This window comes from Scyliorhinus torazame, chromosome 10, assembly GCF_047496885.1.
Source record: "Scyliorhinus torazame isolate Kashiwa2021f chromosome 10, sScyTor2.1, whole genome shotgun sequence".
Classification (NCBI taxonomy): Eukaryota; Metazoa; Chordata; class Chondrichthyes; order Carcharhiniformes; family Scyliorhinidae; genus Scyliorhinus; species Scyliorhinus torazame.
The window spans coordinates 197,232,074-197,251,451 of NC_092716.1; positions in this window are offsets into that span (position 1 = coordinate 197,232,074).

The following is a 19,378-nucleotide window of genomic DNA, read 5'->3' on the forward strand; positions in this document are numbered from 1 at the left end:
TTCCCCTCAAGGTTTGAAGAGTCATTACTGACTAACTGCTGGTCTCCGAAGTTGGGACTTTGCGGCGTTGTGTTGAAGGGAGACATTTGTCCCTGCTGTAGATATGATTCAGGTTGTGTTATTTCCATTACCTGAGGATCAATGTCTTGTCCACTTTTTCGATCCGTACTAAAACACTGGCAATTCTCAGTCTGCTCCTTGCAAGTTAAACATTCAATTAATTTCTTTAGCAAATCCTCAGCATCCTTCTGTGACCGTGCAGCATTATTAATCTCTGTTCGGCTATAATGATCCTGAAGGTCAGCGCATAAACCTTTTTTCTTCGGGCTTTGAAGAGGCGATTCCTTTGGCTTGTCTTCAGTTGGGCTTGAACAGTCTTCAGCGCTGTGCCCTTCATTGTAGCATGAGAGACCGTCATGGTCATGCTGCTGTGTAGTGGAGCATGGTAGGCTGTTATAGCCTTCTTGCTGTTCACGTGAGCATGGCAGACTTGCATCGTCTGCCGCTGGTTGGTCAGGAGAGGTTGCTAGACCCTCATGGTTTTGTTCCTGCAAGGACCGCACATTGGAGTCTTGCGTTGCTTCTATCGTGGAGGCTGTCCACGAGCTCTCTGTGGAGGCTTGTGACACTGGAGTCACTTCTTGTTCGTGCAAGGACTGCGCTCTGGAGTCTTGCGTTGCTTCTATCGTGGAGGCTGTCCACGAGCTCCCTGTGGAGGCTTGTGACTCTGGAGTCACTTCTTGTTCATGCAAGGACTGCGCTCTGGAGTCTTGCGTTGCTTCTATTGTGGAGGCTGTCCACGGGCTCTCTGTGGAGGCTTGTGACACTGGAGTCACTTCTTGTTCGTGCAAGGACTGCGCTCTGGAGTCTTGCGTTTCTGCAATTGTGGAGTCTGTCCACGAGCTTGCTGTGGAGGCTTGTGACACTGGAGTCACTTCTGGTTCATGCGAGGACTGCGCTCTGGAGTCTTGCATGTCTTCTTTCATAGAGTCGGGAACGTTGAGCGGGACGTGGACCACGCTCTGTGTGGCAGCAGGGCGCTCTCCGTGTGCTTGCAGCGCTCCCTGTCTGTTAATGTCAGGCTGCAGCATCATCCGGTACTGATAAGTTGGGACGTCATATCTGCTGGATTGAAGATCCTCAAATCTGAAAAATGAATCCGCATCTGCGTCGGATTCAATGTGGGGGCCGCCAATGTGCAACACGAAAGGTTCGTCCGAGTCATAGTCTTATAGGACCACGGAGCTATCATTGGGCTCGCGAGGTCCGGAAACACTGTAAAGATCGTCATCGAAGTATTTGAGGTCGGAATCATCGGCTTGTGCGGAGGTAACTGCTTGTCGGAGGGTTCTTCGGAGGTCAAATTCATCTCCTGGGTCAATTTGTGGCAATGTGCTGTCATTCCAGGTGAGGGAAGGTTGTTTTACAGCTTTAACAGATTTTTGTTTTTTTGATTTGGGACGTTTCCCTTTTAAATTGGATTTGGGATGTTTCCCCTTTAAATTGGTGCGGTCTGGGGCCTCTGACATCCTGACGCTCGGTATGTAGCACGTAGGAAGCGACTGCGCATGCTCAGATCGCTGTTCCTTTACCGATGGCCGTTTTCTTGACTGCGCATGCGCAGCATCTCGCGCATGCGCAAACGATACTTCCGGTTCTGCGCACTGCTCGCGCAACTGTGCTAGCGTGATACCTTTAGCAAGATGGCCGCCGACCTCGACCCAGCCCTCTCTCAGGCCCGGGATTTCGGCCTCTGGGAATTCGGGCTCCGGGATCCCAGCCACGAGGTGAGTACTGCCGCTTTTCTTACCTTTACTTGCCGATTGGATTGCGTTTTCTTCACAGTACTTGGAGAATTTGTCCAGGACTGCCTGGTAATCGTACCTTTGCTGCCTCCTGAAGAACCTGAACCTTGTGAATATTTCTCTTGCCCTTGCACCGGTGATGGTGAGGAGAAATTCAATTTTTTCGCTATCATCCAGGTCTTGGAGTTCAGCTGCCACCAGGAACAATTCGAACACTTGCCGGAATCGCCGCCAGTTTTCGCGGAGATCGCCGTAGCACTGGAGCGGCTGCGGAACTGGGAGCTCTATCATTTTGCCTGGGCACTGCTGGTTGTCTGTGTACACTGAGGTATGCCGGCAGGTATCGATCCACTCCAGTACCATGTGGTGTTGGGTGCTCTGGTGCACAGATGAGCCAACACAGTTGTATGTGGTACAACTCTATTTTATTTTAACTCTTATAATACAGTTCGTTCTGGATACTCTGCACGTGCTGTCTCCCTGAGTGTGTCGTGTAGCAGGTCTGTCCTGGTCCTCCTCTCCAGCTAATACTGACCACCAGGTGTCGTGTTTGTGCTTTTATATCTTTCTGTGATTGGTTGTGGTGGTGTGTGTTCTGATTTGTCTGTTGGTGTGTCTATCATGATGTGTGTGTTTGAATATCATGACAACAGCCACCATTTCAAGAAGAACAATAGTATTGTAGATTTGTTGTGTTCTCCAATGATTCAGACTTGACCAGGCTTATTGAGAACAAACACACAGACACAACACTGCACGCACCACCATCACCACAGACATATGAACCTCTCAAGCAGATTTGGATGTTTCTGAGTTCAATATCTCCAAAATAGCTGCATATTATCTTACCACTCCTGTTGTCTGATGAATGGCAGCCACATCTGCCTTCAAAATGGCGATTTCATTTCAAAAATAATTAATTGGCTGTGGAGTCCTTTGGGATATCCTGATACCATGAAAGATGCTGTAAAACGTAAGTCACCTCTTTAACTGGAGTTCAGTTGTCAGGGAATCTATTTTTCAAAAATATATTTTTATTCAAACAAGGTTTTCATAATAACAAACATAACACTACAGCAAATCCCAACCCCATATTATTCCCGCAGTGCACCCACAAAATCCTCCAGTCCCCCTCCCCCTTCACCCCCAAAAAGTAAACAAAACCTTTATCAAAATAAAAGGGCAAGCCCCCCCCATCGCTCCCCCGCCAACAGCTAACGGTAACCAGCTGATTGTTACATATCAGCTGCTCGTTAATCAAGTGGAACCCCTTTCATTTGGTGTAGAGTGGCCTGTCATCTGCAGGTGCTCGTAGGGGGACATGCTTGACATCGATCAACCCTTGGACACGGGGCATCCCGGTGATGGCGGCGGTCCCCACTGACTGGGCATCCGGGTGGGCATTGAAGTGGATGTATTGAGCAGCCTGGGCATATAGGGCCTCCGTGATAACCCGGATGCACCTGTGCACCAAGTCTGTGAGATCCCGGACAGGTTCCCACTCGGCACCTGGAAGGGCCGCATGGCGTAAGAGGTCAGGGCGACCATCACCTCAATGGCCACCGGGAGTGGGTGTCCTCCCCCATACCCCCGCGGTGCCAGGTGTGCCATCATCTGGCAGATATGTTGTACTGTCTCTCTGCTCAGCTGGAGTCTTCGACGGCATGCCCAGTCCTGCAGGTCCTTGAATGACAGGCGGTTCCGGTACACACGATGCCTCATGCGATGCCTCCTTGGCTCCTCATCCTCCTCGGCCTGTTGGGCGACTGGCTCTCCATCCTGAGCTGCTGTGACTGTCCCTCTGCGGCAGACTCCGCTGCTGCCCACTCCGCTGCTGCCTCCTTCGCTGCTGCCGGCTTCGCTGCTGCAGCTTCCTCCTCCTCCTCGAGCAGCGTCCACTCATGCAGCCGCAGGCCATCCCCCAGGGCTGCAGCAACTAGCAGGAAGGTCATCGTTGCTGACCTTCTTGAATTCCAATATCCATTTTCTGCAGGGGGTGAAAGGCCGACATGTTAGCATGGTGTGTACACCCCCCCCTGCCCAGCCAGGTCAACCGGGCTACATAGTGGCCCCAGTTGGCACTATGGGCACTGTTCCCGCATGTCATTCCCCCCCCACCCCATCTCCGTACCCCTGGCCCCCGGCCATTGTCCTGCCCGGCAGCCCGCAGTCACTCCTCTCCATGTCCTCCCTCAGTTCTCTCTCCCTCAGCAGCCACATAATCGGTTTCACGATTTTTGAAAGCACAAATGAACCTCGCCGTCGGGAACTCTGCCCATCGGAGGAGAATTGCGGAGGCCCCGGAGAATGCCGGGTCGGGCCCGTTAATGATATGCAAAAGGTGTTTACTGTACGTGTGTTCCGGGATGCTTTGACATCGCTGTCGATGGGATGGAGAATCGCGATTTGGCGTCAAATCGGCGCCCGCCGCAAACTTGGCGTCGGAACCTATTCTCCGCCCAATCGCATTTTGTGATTTCGCCATCGGCAAATGGAGAATCCCACCCATGATATGAAAAAGGTTGCATGCAGAATGAAGATGCTTTCCATTTAAAATGTTGACTCACATAATTATGGGTCCCAGCATGTGGATTGGCCACTTTACCCTGAGCATCAAAATGAAATATGTGAACATGAACTCGGAGTAATTGTGCTAAAAGTAAGCCAGGCACATATTGGAAGATTTGCCTCTGAATATCAATCTAATATTTTAATATGTGTTATTAGTCAACCCTGACTGGTTACAAGGGATATTCCTTTTATCCTAAGTAGGCTGGTGCAGTTGTGCTGTTTAGAATATTTGATTACTGAAGGATAAATGTTTCATATTTCTCAACTATTGAATTCCTGTCAAATCGGGCCGCTTGTGACAATATCAACAAGGGACCTGCATGTACTTCAGGGCAAGGTATTTTGAAAGGAACAAACCATTCACTTGATTCAGGTAACAGAAAGTGAATGGAAAGTATGGTTCAAAAATAGCTTCGGGTTTTCAATTCTGATTAACTCGGCAGCAGTTCTCTCTCACTGGAAGTGCACTTAAGTAAAATCAACTGCACCTCCCTAATGTGAAAATCATCTGATCATTTCACCTCCCTGATGTGAAAATCATTTGACTCAGTAACATGTGGTCAGGGGTAAACGACATGAAGAGCGCTGTGTAAATTCTAATCAAGAAAGTAAGCCTTTCACAGAGGATTCACAGTACAACTTCAGGCTAAGTGTGAGATAAAGCTGCTTTTGCTGTGACGCTGCTGTTGTAGTGTAGATACAGTTCAAAAGGATTAGGAAGTAAAATATTTTGATCTTCATGTTTGCCTGATCCTCAGTAATCGGCTGATCACCCACCATCACTCTGCTCGCTGACCTACATTTGCCCCAGTCCGGTCCACCAATACCTCACTTCAAATTCTCATCTTTGTGTTCAAACCAGATTGAATGGTGCTCAAATAAAAGCAAAATACTGCGGATGCTTGAAATCTGAAATAAAAACAGAAAATGCCAGATAAATCAGCAGGTCTGGCAGCATCTGAGGAGAGGCCTGCTGAGTTTATCCAGCATTTTCTGATTTTATTTCAGATCAAATGATGGCTATGTAACCGATCTCCATTCATTCTGGTTTGAGTTTACCTGTTGTTCAGTTAATAGCACTTTTGCCCCTCTGAATCACAAGGTTGTAGGTTCATGTCCCACCCCATGGCTTGAGCACAAAATAATAGAAGGTTGACACTCCATTGTATTACTGAGGGAGCGTTGAGATCGTAAACCAAGGCCCAGCCTGCCCTCTCCGCTGGGTGTAAAGTGTTCCATGGGATAATTATGAAGAAGAGTAGGGAGATTCTCCCCAGTGTCCTGGCCAATATTTATTCCTTGATCAACATCGCAAAAAACAAATCCATCTGGTCGTTATCAAATTTCTGTGTGTAAATTATTTGCCCTGTGTCCTTTATCACAACAGTGACCACACTTCAAAAAGTGCTTCATTGACTGTAAAGCACTTTGCAATGTCCAGTGATAGTGAAAGATGCTATAGAAATGCAAGTGTTTCTATATGAGTTCAAATCCCAGCAGCTGGAGAGTTTAAATTCAGTGAATTAAATAAATCTGGAATAAAAAGCTAGGATCAGTAATGGTGACAATGAAACTGCCAGATTGATGTAAAAACCCATCTAGTTCACTAATGACCATGGGGGAAGGAAATTGGCCTCTGTGCGATTCCAGACCCACAGAAATGTGGTTGACTCTTAATTGCTCTCTGAAATGACCAACAAGCCATTCAGTTGCCAGGAAGGTGGCTCACCATCAACAGCTCAAAGCAATCAGGGATAGAAAACAAGCATCAAGACCTAGCTTGGCTGGTGATGAGAAAGGCCCTCCCCGTCAGATCCTTCATAGATGCCGGGAGTCTGTAGCCACCTGAGTTGGCCACTTCCCGACTTAAAATGGAGAACCGCAAAGGCTGAAGGGAAATTCAGCCAACACAGGCAAAGACTAGCAAATACAGAAATCATGTATATTGGAACCTGCAAAACAACCAGATAGCACCGAAACCAGCAGCCATCTGCATAGTAATGGAGCAGCCATCTACATAGTAATGTGCGATTCCCAGGCACAATGGCAACAGTTAAGGTAAATAAAGCCAAGCCAGACTCCTCGGCACCAGCAGGAGCCAAGGCAAAGGAAGGCCAACGGACACTTAGGACCGCCCAGCGATCAGGGAACCGCTCCAACATTGCTGAAATCGATCCAAGTGATCGGAAAGTAGTCCAATCACTTGGAACCAGGTATGGGGTCCACCCCGAAGGGCAGGAAGCCCCTGGGGACTATAAAGTAAAGCCCCCAAGTTCAAATCGTCCTTCTTTGGCAGGGTCACTCAGCAACTTGAACCAACCCTTGACAGTGACCTGTCTTGTTGCCTCCAAGCAAGTAAGTCTCAAGTCAATGCTTGCTACAAGATAGGCGCTCCTAGCTACCAGTACATACCAGCTTTTGAATCCTGCAGACTCAGGACCTGAACGAAAGGCCATTTGTTCCCCTGACCTGGTGGGCCAGTCCGAAGCTAAGTATAGGCCTGTTAGTGATAGAAATAGCCTAGAAAGTAGAGTATATGCATGAGTAGCGATTTACTGTGTATAATAAATGTGTTTTGATTTGAATCTTACTAATTGGTTTTTTGAGTAATTGATCATTACTTGAACTTGAACCTCGTGGTGTTATCATAAAGATACCTGGCGACTCTAGAGCAAAGATTATAAAACAGAGCCAATTGAACCAACCAAAAGTTAGCAACAAGTCTCACCCCATCTGCGCGTTGTCCTTGAGATAACTGTGGGGAAGAGACTGTTGTCCATCTCGTTGAGGAATGCGTGTTTGCAAAGAAGGTCTAGCGAGAGATACGGTGGTTTTTGTTGAGGTTGATCCCGAGCAGCTCCGTGATGCAGGACTCTGTGCTCTATGGGCTGTTCCAGGGATGTACACCAACGCAAACATCAGCTTTTGCTGTAAGATCGTGAAAACGATGAAATACGCTCTTTGGTCTGCCCAAAACTTGTTGGTCAACCGATGCAACAAGTTGTCACCGATGGAGTGTTGCAGAGTGGCACATTCCAAAGCCCAGGACTACATACTGAGGGATATACTAAGGCTGGGGCAGCTGCCGCAGAGGTGCAATGGGGGAAGGTCGCTGTCTAAGACCTATCAGCCACAGTGAACTGAGGGGTTGGGATTTGTACAGAACCTCCTTGGACTGCATGTCTTACATTGAATGATGAACACTGGCCTTAATTGCCAGTGATGCTCGCATCCCATGAATGAAAAAAATAATTCCTCCATGGCCATTCTAACTGTGAAAACTCCTTCAGCTCAATGATCTTCTGAGAACTTGGTCCTGTAATTTTGGCCATTCGCGCATCCCAGGTTTGCAGCTGTGAAGGCCCGATTCTCTGGAATTCCCTCCCTAACCCTTTCCATCTCTTTCCCTCTCACTTCTCCCTTAAGGTACTCCTCAACATCTACCTCTTTGACCAAGTGCCTTGGGATGTTTTACATCACATGTTGTTATAAATGATGCAACATTAAAGTAACACAACAGCTGCTGGGGCAACCTGCAATTGTTCGAGAATTCAAAACTCTGTTTTTTACTTCTTCCATTAAGGATCCTCAGCTCTGAGGTGGATTTTTATTTTTGTGATCTGTATCCTTGAAAAGACTTTGTGCTATGCAAATAGAAGGGAAGAGACCAGTGACAACTGAAGCAGGGTTACGTTAACTGTGATTAGAGTTGTGTAGCTAAGTTCTCATCATGCTCTGGTTTTTCATAAGTTTTAACTCTCATGTTTCTTCACAAGATCCCATTTATTTTCAACCCCTCTGTTGTTTCACTGTTCTGCCTTTTTGCTGTTAATGATTTTCTTTAGTACACTGATATAAACAGTATCCATGGAAGTTAATATGAGGCTGAAGGCCACAGATGAAAGGGCTCCGTCTATAATCAAAAGTAATTTGAAGCCACTTGTGCACAGGTGCGTTTAGATTTTGAAGGTTCCATATATATACCACCATTGTTCAATGATGACATGCTCACTTGCACCCTCTCTCCATAACATATAAATCACACAAAGTAAGTGCATGTAATGAGCTTGTATAATACATGGTAGTTAATGTGAACTGCCATAGGAAAATGCTAGCACAAGCTAAGTCAACAGATCACTGGCAGAACTACCAAAGCAGGATTGTTGATGCATGGCAGTGGCTGATGGAGGGGTGTTTGCATCAGTATCGGCGCAATTCTCAGACTGAGCCATTACTGGTTGGCAAATGGAAGGATGTTTTTTGAAAAGTAGCAAAAGATTGAGAGTCAGTCATACTGAGTGAACTGCGACAGGATTTTCTGGAATGAGAAAGGGGAGTGAGCTTTTCAATAATCCAAGTGAAAACGAATAATCGTCATTTGGACAATGCTGATCTGATGAGTGAAAAGCCAGCATGAAAGGCAAATCATGCTGGACTAACTTATATCCTTTGATGAAGTAACAGAGTGTTGATCAAGGAGGTGCGGTTGATGTTGTACATATGGGGCGTGATTCTCCGACCCCCCGCTAGGTTCGGAGAATCGCCGGGGGGGGGGGGGGCATGAATCCCGCCCCGCCGCTCCGACGCTGGCTGCCGAATTCTCCGGCGTCGTTTTTTGGGCGGGGACGGGGATCCTGCCGCGCCGGTCAGGGGCCGTTGGCAGCGGACCCCCTGGCGATTCTCCGGGCCCCGGTGGGCCAAGCGGCCGCCCGTTTCCGGCCAGTCCCGCCGGCGTGAAATGGACATGGTCCATACCGGCGGGACCTGGCTTTGAGGGCAGCTTGCGGAGTCTTCGGGGGGGGGGGGGGCGCGGGGGGATCCGGCCCTGGGGGGGGGACCCCCACGGTGGCCTGGCCTGTGATCGTGGCCCACCGATCTGCAGGCGGGCCTGTGCCTTGGGGGCGCTCTTTCCCTCCGTGCCGGACTCTGCAAAGTTCCGCAATGGCCGGCGCGGAGAAGGAACCCCCTGCGCATGCGCAGGAACCTCTCCAGCGCCGGCCTAGTCCCCGGAAGTGCGGAGGATTCCACACCTTCCGGGCGGCCCGATGCCTGAGTGGTTCGCGCCGCTCTTTGGCGGGCGCCGATACGGCTCGCCCCGATTGCTGGAGAATCCCGCCCATGGCCTTTCAAGGTATCACATAAGCTAGTTAGCAAAGTTAAAACCCATGGGATTAAAGGGGCAGTAGCACCATAGAGACAAATGGTTAAGCTACAAAAAGCAGGGAGTAGTGGTGACCAGTTGTTTCTTCGGACTGGAGGGATGTACACTGTGGGGTTTCCTGGAAGTTAGTGTTGGCACCGATGTTATTTATTTATTTATTTTTAAAAATATATTTATTAAAGTTTTTCAACAAAACAATTTTTTCCCCTTACAAACAATAAACCCCCCCCCCCGCGTAACAAAATAACACAAAATCGCCCTGAGCAAGATATATACATTGTAAGATGATATATTTACATAGCTTTATACACTGGCTCTCGCCCATTCGTGCCAGTTTCCCCCACCCTCCATGTTATACCCCGCTCATCCGTCCCCTCAAGCAATCTCTCCCCCCCCCCCTCCCCAGGGTTGCTGCTGCTGCTGACCGACCTTCCCCTAACGCTCCGCGAGGTAGTCTAGGAACGGTTGCCACCGCCTGTAGAACCTCTGCGCAGACCCCCTTAAGGCAAACTTAATCCTCTCCAACTTTATGAACCCAGCCATGTCGTTTGTCCAGGCCTCCACGCTAGGGGGCTTCGCCTCCTTCCACATTAGCAAGATCCTTCGCCGGGCTACCAGGGACACAAAGGCCAGAATGCCGGCCTCTTTCGCCTCCTGCACTCTCGGCTCGTCCACTACTCCAAATATTGCTAGCCCCCAGCTTGGCTTGACCCGGACTTTCACCACCTGAGATATTGCTCCCGCCACTCCTCTCCAGAACCCCTCCAGTGCCGGACATGCCCAGAACATGTGGACATGGTTCGCCGGGCTCCCTGAACATCTTCCATATCTGTCCTCTACCCCAAAGAACCTACTCAACCTCGCCCCCGTCAGGTGCGCTCTGTGACCCACCTTAAATTGTATCAGGCTGAGTCTGGCACAAAAGGAGGAGGAATTAACCCTACCCAGGGCGTCAGCCCACAAACCTTCCTCGATCTCCTCCCCCAGCTCTTCCTCCCATTTACCCTTCAACTCTTCTGCTAGCGCTTCCCCCTCTTCTTTCATCTCTTGGTGTATTGCCGAAACCTTGCCCTCCCCGACCCATACACCCGAGATCACCCTGTCTTGAATTTCCTGTGTCGGGAGCAGCGGGAATTCCCTGACCTGTCGCCTCACAAAAGCCCTCACCTGCATATATCTGAATGCATTTCCCGGGGGTAGCTCAAACTTCTCCTCCAGTGCCCCATGGCTCGCAAATGTCCCGTCGATGAACAGGTCCCCCATTCTTCTAATCCCCGCCCGGTGCCAGCCCTGGAACCCCCCGTCCATCTTCCCCGGGACAAACCGGTGGTTACCCCTGATCGGGGACCACACCGAGGCTCCCACTGCACCCCATGCCGTCTCCACTGGCCCCAGATCCTTAACGTTGCCGCCACCACCGGGCTCGTGGTGTCCTTTGATGGCGAGAGCGGCAGCGGTGCCGTCACCAGCGCCCCCAAGCTCGTTCCTTTGCAGGACGCCATCTCCATCCTCTTCCATGCCGCCCCCTCTCCCTCCATAACCCACTTACGGATCATCGCCACGTTTGCTGCCCAGTAGTAGCTCCCTAGGTTTGGCAGCGCCAGCCCTCCTCGGTCCCTACTGCGCTCCAGGAACCCTCTCCTTACCCTCGGGGTTTTGTTCGCCCACACAAACCCCATAATACTCCTACCTACTCTCTTGAAAAAGCCCTTGGTAATCACGATGGGGAGGCACTGGAACACAAACAAAAACCTCGGAAGGACCACCATTTTTACCGACTGCACTCTACCCGCCAACGAGAGCGGCAACATGTCCCATCTTTTGAAGTCCACCTCCATTTGGTCCACCAACCTCGTCAGATTCAATTTGTGTAGGGCCCCCCAGCTCCTGGCTATCTGGATCCCTAGATACCGAAAACTCCCCTCCGCCCTCCTCAGCGGTAGGTCCCCTATCCCTCTTTCTTGGTCCCCTGCTTGTAGTACAAAAAGCTCGCTCTTCCCTACATTGAGCTTACAGCCCGAAGCACCAATGTTATTTTTGATGTATATTAATTATCTGGATTTGTGTGTGCAGGGCATTAATATTTTCAAAAACAACAATATATATCATAAACAAAAGTTCTGAGTTTTCTGTCATCTCCAAAATGCGGTCAACCATGAGAATGATAGTAACAGGCCTCAGGAGGATATGGATAGGCTGGTAAAATGGACTGAATTTTCCTGACCCCTTGGAGGTGGGTTTGGAGGCAGAGGAGTTGTGAAATTGGGGTCCTCCATCTGGATGTCTCCCTGATGCATTCCCAACACTGAGTAACTTTCCAAGAGGAAAGCTGGGAATTGGATTGGCAGCTTGCTCCACGGTTTACCAGACTGATTCCAAGGATGGCAGGGCTGTCATATGAGGAGAGATTGACTAGGTTGGGATTGTTCTCGCTGGAGTTCAGAAGAATGAGGGGGGATCTCATAGAGACTGATAAAATTCTAACAGGACTAGAGAGGGTAGATGCAGGGAAGAGATTACAAATGATGGACGTGTCCAGAACCAGGGGTCACAGTTGGAGGATTCAGGGTAAACCATTTCAGACAGAGATAAGGAGACATTTCTTCACACAAAGAGTGGTGAGCCTGTGGAATACATTCCCACTGGAAGTAGTTGATGCTCAAACTTTGAATATAATCAAGAGGTGGCTGGATATAGCACTTGGGGAGAATGGGATCAAACGCTGTGGGGAGAAAGCAGGATTAGGCTATTGAGTTGGATGATCAGCCATGATCGTGATGAATGGCGGAGCAGGTCCAAAGGGCCAAAAGGCCTCCTCCTGCTCCTATCTTCTACGTATCTACGTATCTATGTATCCCCTTTATATTTGGTGCAGCTCCTTAAGAATTAAGTGCAGTCTATTAAACAATTAAAACACCAATTCCAAATTAAGTACTAGGGAACATTAACTCTTTCCAAACAGATCCCCCTTCTTAACAACAGGGGCTATTTAGCACAGGGCTCAATCGCTGGCTTTGAAAGCAGACCAAGGCAGGCCAGCAACATGGTTCAATTCCCGTAACAGCCTCTCCAAACAGGCACCGGAATGTGGCGACTAGGGGCTTTTCACAGTAACTTCATTTGAAGCCGACTTGTGACAATAAGTGATTTTCAAAATGCTCATCTTTACTTTTGACGTAAATTACAAGATACCACTACACGTATATATTATTTTATGCAAGAAACACAGCCTATTTCCCCGTTCTTAAAGCTGTTATTTTATCACCCACATATCTCTTCTTTGTGGAAAAGATGCCCCACTTCAATAATTTCTTTGAGCTAGCCCCTCTTTTCGTCAAACTGCCAGATGGTAACTGCGATCAACCGACTTGACTTGTGAATCTCCTGTTCCCGAGCAACTGTTTTAGGCTCGCTATGTCAATCCATTGTCTCTTTTCATTGGCCCATTTTGAGGATGCACATTCTCCGAAAGGGACTTGCTGTCAATGTGATACTCTATTGGTACTGTTCCCGAATGTCCTGTTCCATTTAAAATTTCAGTCAGGATCCTGGATATAGGAAATACCTATTTATTTAACTTCCAGAGTACGGCCTCCACGAGGGCAAGTGTCTCCCCTGCCAATATGCATTTTACCACTCTTTGCATATTTTTAGTTTCCCATACCAATGGGCAACATTTACTTAACATCCAATCTTGAATTCCCATTAATAACAGCATTTTCAAATTTGCCACTAACATCCAGCACGGTAGCACAGTGGTCAGCATGGTTGCTTCACAGCGCTAGGGTCCAGGTCCGATTCCAGGCTTGGGTCACTGTCTATGCGAAGTTTGCACGTTCTCCCCGTGTCTGCGTGGGTTTCCTCCTGGTGCTCCGGTTTCCTCCCACAGTCCAAAGATGTGCAGGTTAGGTGGATTGGCCATGCTAAATTGCCCTTAGTGTCCAAAAAGGTTAGGTGGGGTTACTGGGTTACGGGGATGGGGTGGAGATGTGGGGCTTAGATGGGGTGCTCTTTCCAAGGGCCGGTGCCTCCTTCTTCGCTGTAAATTCTATGTTCAAATCCCGCAAAAAATCATCTCCATGCATCGTGAAGGTGCCTGAATATTTCCCTCCTTTGTGCCAATAAAACATCGCAGGGTCTGCTTTCACCTGAAGACAGTCCAACTTTAACAAAACCGACCTCATTGAGAAATACCTAACGCTGGATGTGTCATTCAACCTGGAAACATATTTATTTAACTTCCAGAGAACCCTTTCTGTGTTTGCTGCTTCTCTTGGAGGACGAAGAACAATTTATCTTTGAAGCTGATTCCCCTGTAAGAAAGCAGCTTTATGATCTATCGACTTGCTTTTGTGGCTAACAGAGGCAAGAAGAACATCAAAATAACCTTTCCTGCCATTGGTAAATCTACCCTTGCATCTTGGTCAATCAAGTTTTCTTCATGCCACCAGCGTGGCTTTGGGAGCCAGCCTTCCATCAGGAAGTATATTTTGTGTGTCTATCCATCTGAGATAGAATTTGTTGTACCCTATCTGAGACCTCCGTGTCCATCCCAAATTCTTTATAACTTTGTAGTTCTTGCTGTTTTGCATCTTTTATTAATTTATCATCCAATTTGTTGCAAGCCACTAAGACCTCTCGATCACATGGGCTTCTGTTCTTTGTAGCTTTCCTAGTCTGTACCATATTTCTAGACCTTGTTAAGCTGCACCCTCTATCCTGCCTTATATCTCATTCCAGACTGCTTGATCTCTTCCTATTTTGATATGTTCTTTCAACATGTCTTGATCTTTTCCTATGGGCATGTTCACTGCTTGACCCATTGTCCGAACTGACACTACGTTTCTGAGCTCTCCACTATTGTACTTCATTTTCCCAAACCCTGGGCCTAACCTCCTCCCCTTTATCTTGTACATTCAACCGGTTTTTATATTTTCCGGTGGCCTTAACTGCTCTACCAACGATAGCTGCATTCTTCCACTGCTGATCCTGGCGTTAACTGGGCGCTGCGAGGTCCGCGCATGCGCAGTGGCACCAGCACCAATGCACGCATGCACAGTGGCTCCCTTCTACGCGCTGGCCCCGACGCAACATGGCGTAGGGCTAAAGGGGCTAGCGTGGAAGAAAGGAGGCCCCCAGCCCGAGAGGCCAGCCCACCGATCGGTGGACCCTGATCGCGGGCCAGGCCACCACAGAGGCCTCCCCCACCCACAAGCTGCCCCCGGACCCTTCCACGCTGTAGACCCGCCGGCTGAGAGCAGGTGTGAACGGGATAGTGGGACTCGGGTTTTTTGCGACGGCCGCTGGGCCCATCCCGGGCCAAGAATCGGCCGAGGGGGCCACTGGCGCCGCGCCAACCACACCAGCACCAATGGCGCCGATTCTCCGCTCTGCGGAGAATCGCTTCCCGGCGTCGGGGTGGTGTGGCGCGATTTGTGCCGGCCGCAGGGATTCTCCGGCCTGGCCCCGGGCTGAGAGAATCCCGCCCACTATCAATTTTCAGGATCTGGGCCTCATAATTCTGTAACACATGTGTTTGAGAAGTACCTAGTTCCTCAGCATTTTCAATAACTCGTTTTGAAACTGTAAATTTATAAGCTGTGCCCACTAATCTTGACAAGTGTACCCGAATAGTCTGGTTTCCATGCTGCAAAATGATGCTGCACCTATAGCCTTTTCTGGACCTTTTCACTTGTTAAATCCATCTCTTTTATAGTATACCTTGTATCCCTGTTCAAAACTAGTTTCCGATAGCTGTACACTGTGCCTCAAAGCTCTCCGAATTCTTTCTGAAATTTCTGCATTCAGGAATGCATTTAAATGCTCAGAAAAGATAGAGTTAATTATAGTCCCCTCCCAAGCTTGAACATGGGGTGGGATTCTCAGACCCTCCACCCTGGAATCGCGCCCGGCGCAGGGGTGGAGAATAACCGTTCACGGCAGAAATCTGGCATGACGGTGCTTTCGCGATTCTCCGCAGACCCGCCAGTCCCGCGCACGCGATCGACACGGCGTCGGTCGGGAGCCATTGGAACAGGCCCCCGCAGCGATTCTCCGCGGTCGACCGGCCAAACTCTCACCGGCGTGGTTTACATGTGGTACCATCCGGCTGGGGGCTGGGACCCGCGGCCACGGTGGCGGTCCTGGTGGGGGGCGGGGGAGATATCTGACTCCGGGGGCGGCCTCAGCGGTGGCCAGGCCCCCAATCGGGGGCCACCAGCTCGGCGGGCCATCGCGATCTGGGAGGGACCTACCTTCCTCCACCCGGGCCCGCTGTGTGGATCCGCCATGTCGACGGTGCCCGCGCCGAGGTGGGCCGCCATGTACATGCACGGACCCGCTTGCAGCCGCCGTGCGCATGCGCGGTCTGGCTAACAGGGCCTCGCCGGCAGCCAGAGCTGCGGGAAGCACGCCAGGGCTCTGCTAGCCCCCTGAAAAATGAAGAATCACCCCAGACCTTCGAGGAAAAAGTCCTTAGTCCCCAGAAGGGAGAATCCCGCCCATGACCATTTATGAATGAAGGAGTTTGGGGATTTCTCCCATAAACCAATGGATATGGATGGTGGCCTTCCACCGTATGTAGTGAATTCTTTGCATGGATGGCCCATGCTGAAGCCAAAGTTAATTTACAATTTTCCATCTAACACAGCATGGTTTCTCTCACACACCACATTACTAAAAGGGCTTTCTGCTATAACTATTATGTTCATCATCTCACCCAAGCACGGGGGAGCAGTGGGTTAGCCCTGCTGCCTCATGGCGCTGAGGTCCCAGGTTCGATCCCGGCTCTGGGTCACTGTCCATGTGGAGTTTGCATATGGTTGTGTGGGTTTCGCCCCCACAACCCAAAGATGTGTAGGCTAGGTGGATTGGCCATGTAAATTGCCCCTTCATTGGAAAAAATGAATTGGGTACTCTAATTTTATAAAAGAAAATGTTCATGTTCTCACATATATTTCAAAATTCGTTCGAGCAAATCCCCCCCCCCCCCGCCCCCCCCCCCCCCCCGCCCCCCCCCATTATCATTGAGGAACCCTGTTGATGTCCCCAATCAGGACTCTTATCCATTTTTCCATTATCTGTTCCACAATTATTTTCTGTTCTTTACCATGTATAATCATCAACCACCAAACCTAGATGTCATGTCTACAAAGTGTAAAATGAAATGTTCTTTTCTTTATGCCACACCTGAAGATCCATAGCCACAGTTTCACTAAAATCTGGCCTAAGGGCACACTCATTATGGCTCGCAACGGAGTTCTTCGATATTTCTTAGATATATCACGTCAATTGCTTATCTGATCCATAAATTTGGTTTATACTTCATCTCTTATACCTACATCCCTGAGCAAACAATTTAATCTTTGTGACGACGGACGAGGAAATTGCCAATGCAACCTTAACACAATCAACTTTTTGTTTTCTAGACTCCTGTTCTCTGATGTGAACAATACTTCCTTAATTTCTTTACAAGGAAATGATGAATTATTAATAGGCTGCAATAGTGTCCAGGCTGTGTAAATTGTAAATCCACAGGGCTGGATTCTCCATTCCTGACACTAAGTGTTGACGCCATGCATGATTTGTGGAGTTCCACAACAGCAGAACTGGCACTACACCTGAACCTATTCAGTGACTGTTTAGGGGCAAGCACGGTGCCACGTGGAACACAATCGATTCCAATGAGAAATGGTGCCAGATTTGCCAGATTTGAATTGACAATCAGGAGGCTGACAAGCTGCAGCCGCATCACTCCCCACACACACCATCCCAGCCAACAAGATGGCAGCGAGGGGAGAAGCACTACGATTTACAGATCCCAGGCTGGTGACCCTCCTGGACACGGTGGAGGAGAGGTGGGTGACCGTGTACCCCGGCCGAGAAGGTGGCTCCCACCCGTCGGCATTCGCTATGCCTGGGTACAGGTGGCAGAGGTGGTGAGCGCCATCAGCAGCATCGATCAGCCAGCAGTGCAGGAAGAAATTACACAACCTCCCCAGGCTGGCCAGGGTGAGAAGGCAACACTGTGCCCCAGGTACTAACCCCTGTCCCACACACCCATAAACCGCGCCCCCCCCCCCTCACCAGGAGGGCGGCCTAACCCCCAACCTGCACCACATGTCGGCACCCATACCGGCCGAATTGGTCGGGTGCCCTGGCCACTGAGGCCACCAATTGCACATCGCCCGTGCTGCATGTGTCGTCGGACTGTCTGACACTGTCATTTTCTGTTCTCCGCCCCCCATGCCCAGTCCGGCAGGTCCCTGAATGACCGATGCTGCCGGCTCACATGCGGCGCATCCTTTGCAGCTCCTCCTCCTTGGCCTGTTGGGCAGCTGGCTCCCCATCCTGGGTGGCTGCCTCCTGTTCCTCTGGGGCTGGCTTTACTGCTGCACGGTCTGCTGCTGCATGCTTTGCTTCTGTAGTTTCCTCCTTGAGCAGCGGCAGCTCCTACTACCGCAAGACATCCCCAGGGCTGCAGCGACTATCAGGAAGGCCACCATTTCTAGTTGAATTCCAATATCCATTGTCTGCAGGGAGTGAAAGACCAACATATTTGCATGGTGCGCACCCCCGTGACCAACCAGGACCAATGGGCTACACCATCTCAGGACCCCCGCCACCCCACCGATTCTCTGCCCAATCGCATTTCCAGATTTCAGCGTGGCCAATTTATTCTATATATGATGGCATTATCGTTTTCTGCATCAAATTTAATATGTGCTTTCTTCATTGATGGTCAGCTCAATCATAAAGGTATTTCGCTGGATACGACATCTCTGCTAATAAAATGGTTCCTTCTGGTGACTTTACAAGGAATCACAACTCTTTTCAGTGATTTAAGGGTATTATCATCCCCAAATCTGAAACTCGTGGAACTTCCAAATTCCTTAACCTTGTTCCAATCTTTGTCACTTAAAGAGTCCAGGCAACATTTTAATTAATCTATTACACATACTGTCAACGTATATCTGCTGTCTAATACTGCACAATTGAAAGACTCTGTGACCAGCACTTTCATCACTGGACCTATGCTTTTTGTTGCTAAGACAATGGGCGAAATTCTCCGTTATCGGCGGAAACTCCGCCGATCGGCGCAAAAAACGGCGCAAATCCCACTTGCGTCACGTCATAAAAATGGGCCGATAGTCTGCGGCCCGAAATGGGCTAGCAGCGACGTAACGGGATCCGCGCTTGCGCAGTGGTTCACGCCGTGCAGCGTCATACGCGCTGCACGGCGTGACGGCTCATAAGGCCGCGCAGCTCCCCCCCACCCGACCGGAACACCCGACCGCAACACCCGACTTGATGGCTGGCCGTCGCTCAGCCCCGAGGTTCGAGTCACGCGATGTGGAGGCGCTCCTGGACGTGGTGGAGCAGAGGAGGGACGCCCTGTATCCCGGGCACGGCCGCAGAGTTGCCCCACGCCACAGCCGGCGTCTGTGGAGGGAGGTGGCAGAGGCCGTCACCGCTGTGGCCCTAACACCACGGACAGGCACCCAGTGCCACAAGAAGGTGAACGACCTCGTCAGAGCAGGCAGGGTGAGCCTCCCCCATATCCCCCCCTCCCCATATCCCCCATATCCCCCCTCCCCCATATCCCCCATATCCCCCCTCCCCCATATCCCCCCTCCCCCATATCCCCCCTCCCCCATATCCCCCCTCCCCCATATCCCCCCTCCCCTATATCCCCCTCCCCCGTATCACCTGATCACTGCCTGATGTCTAACCATGCATGCTTCATTGTGTATCGCAGGACCAAACGTCCAGGCACCCATCCCCGCAGATGCAGACCGCCCGCAGGATGCCCCTCGGAGACCACAGGAGACGGAGAGACCCG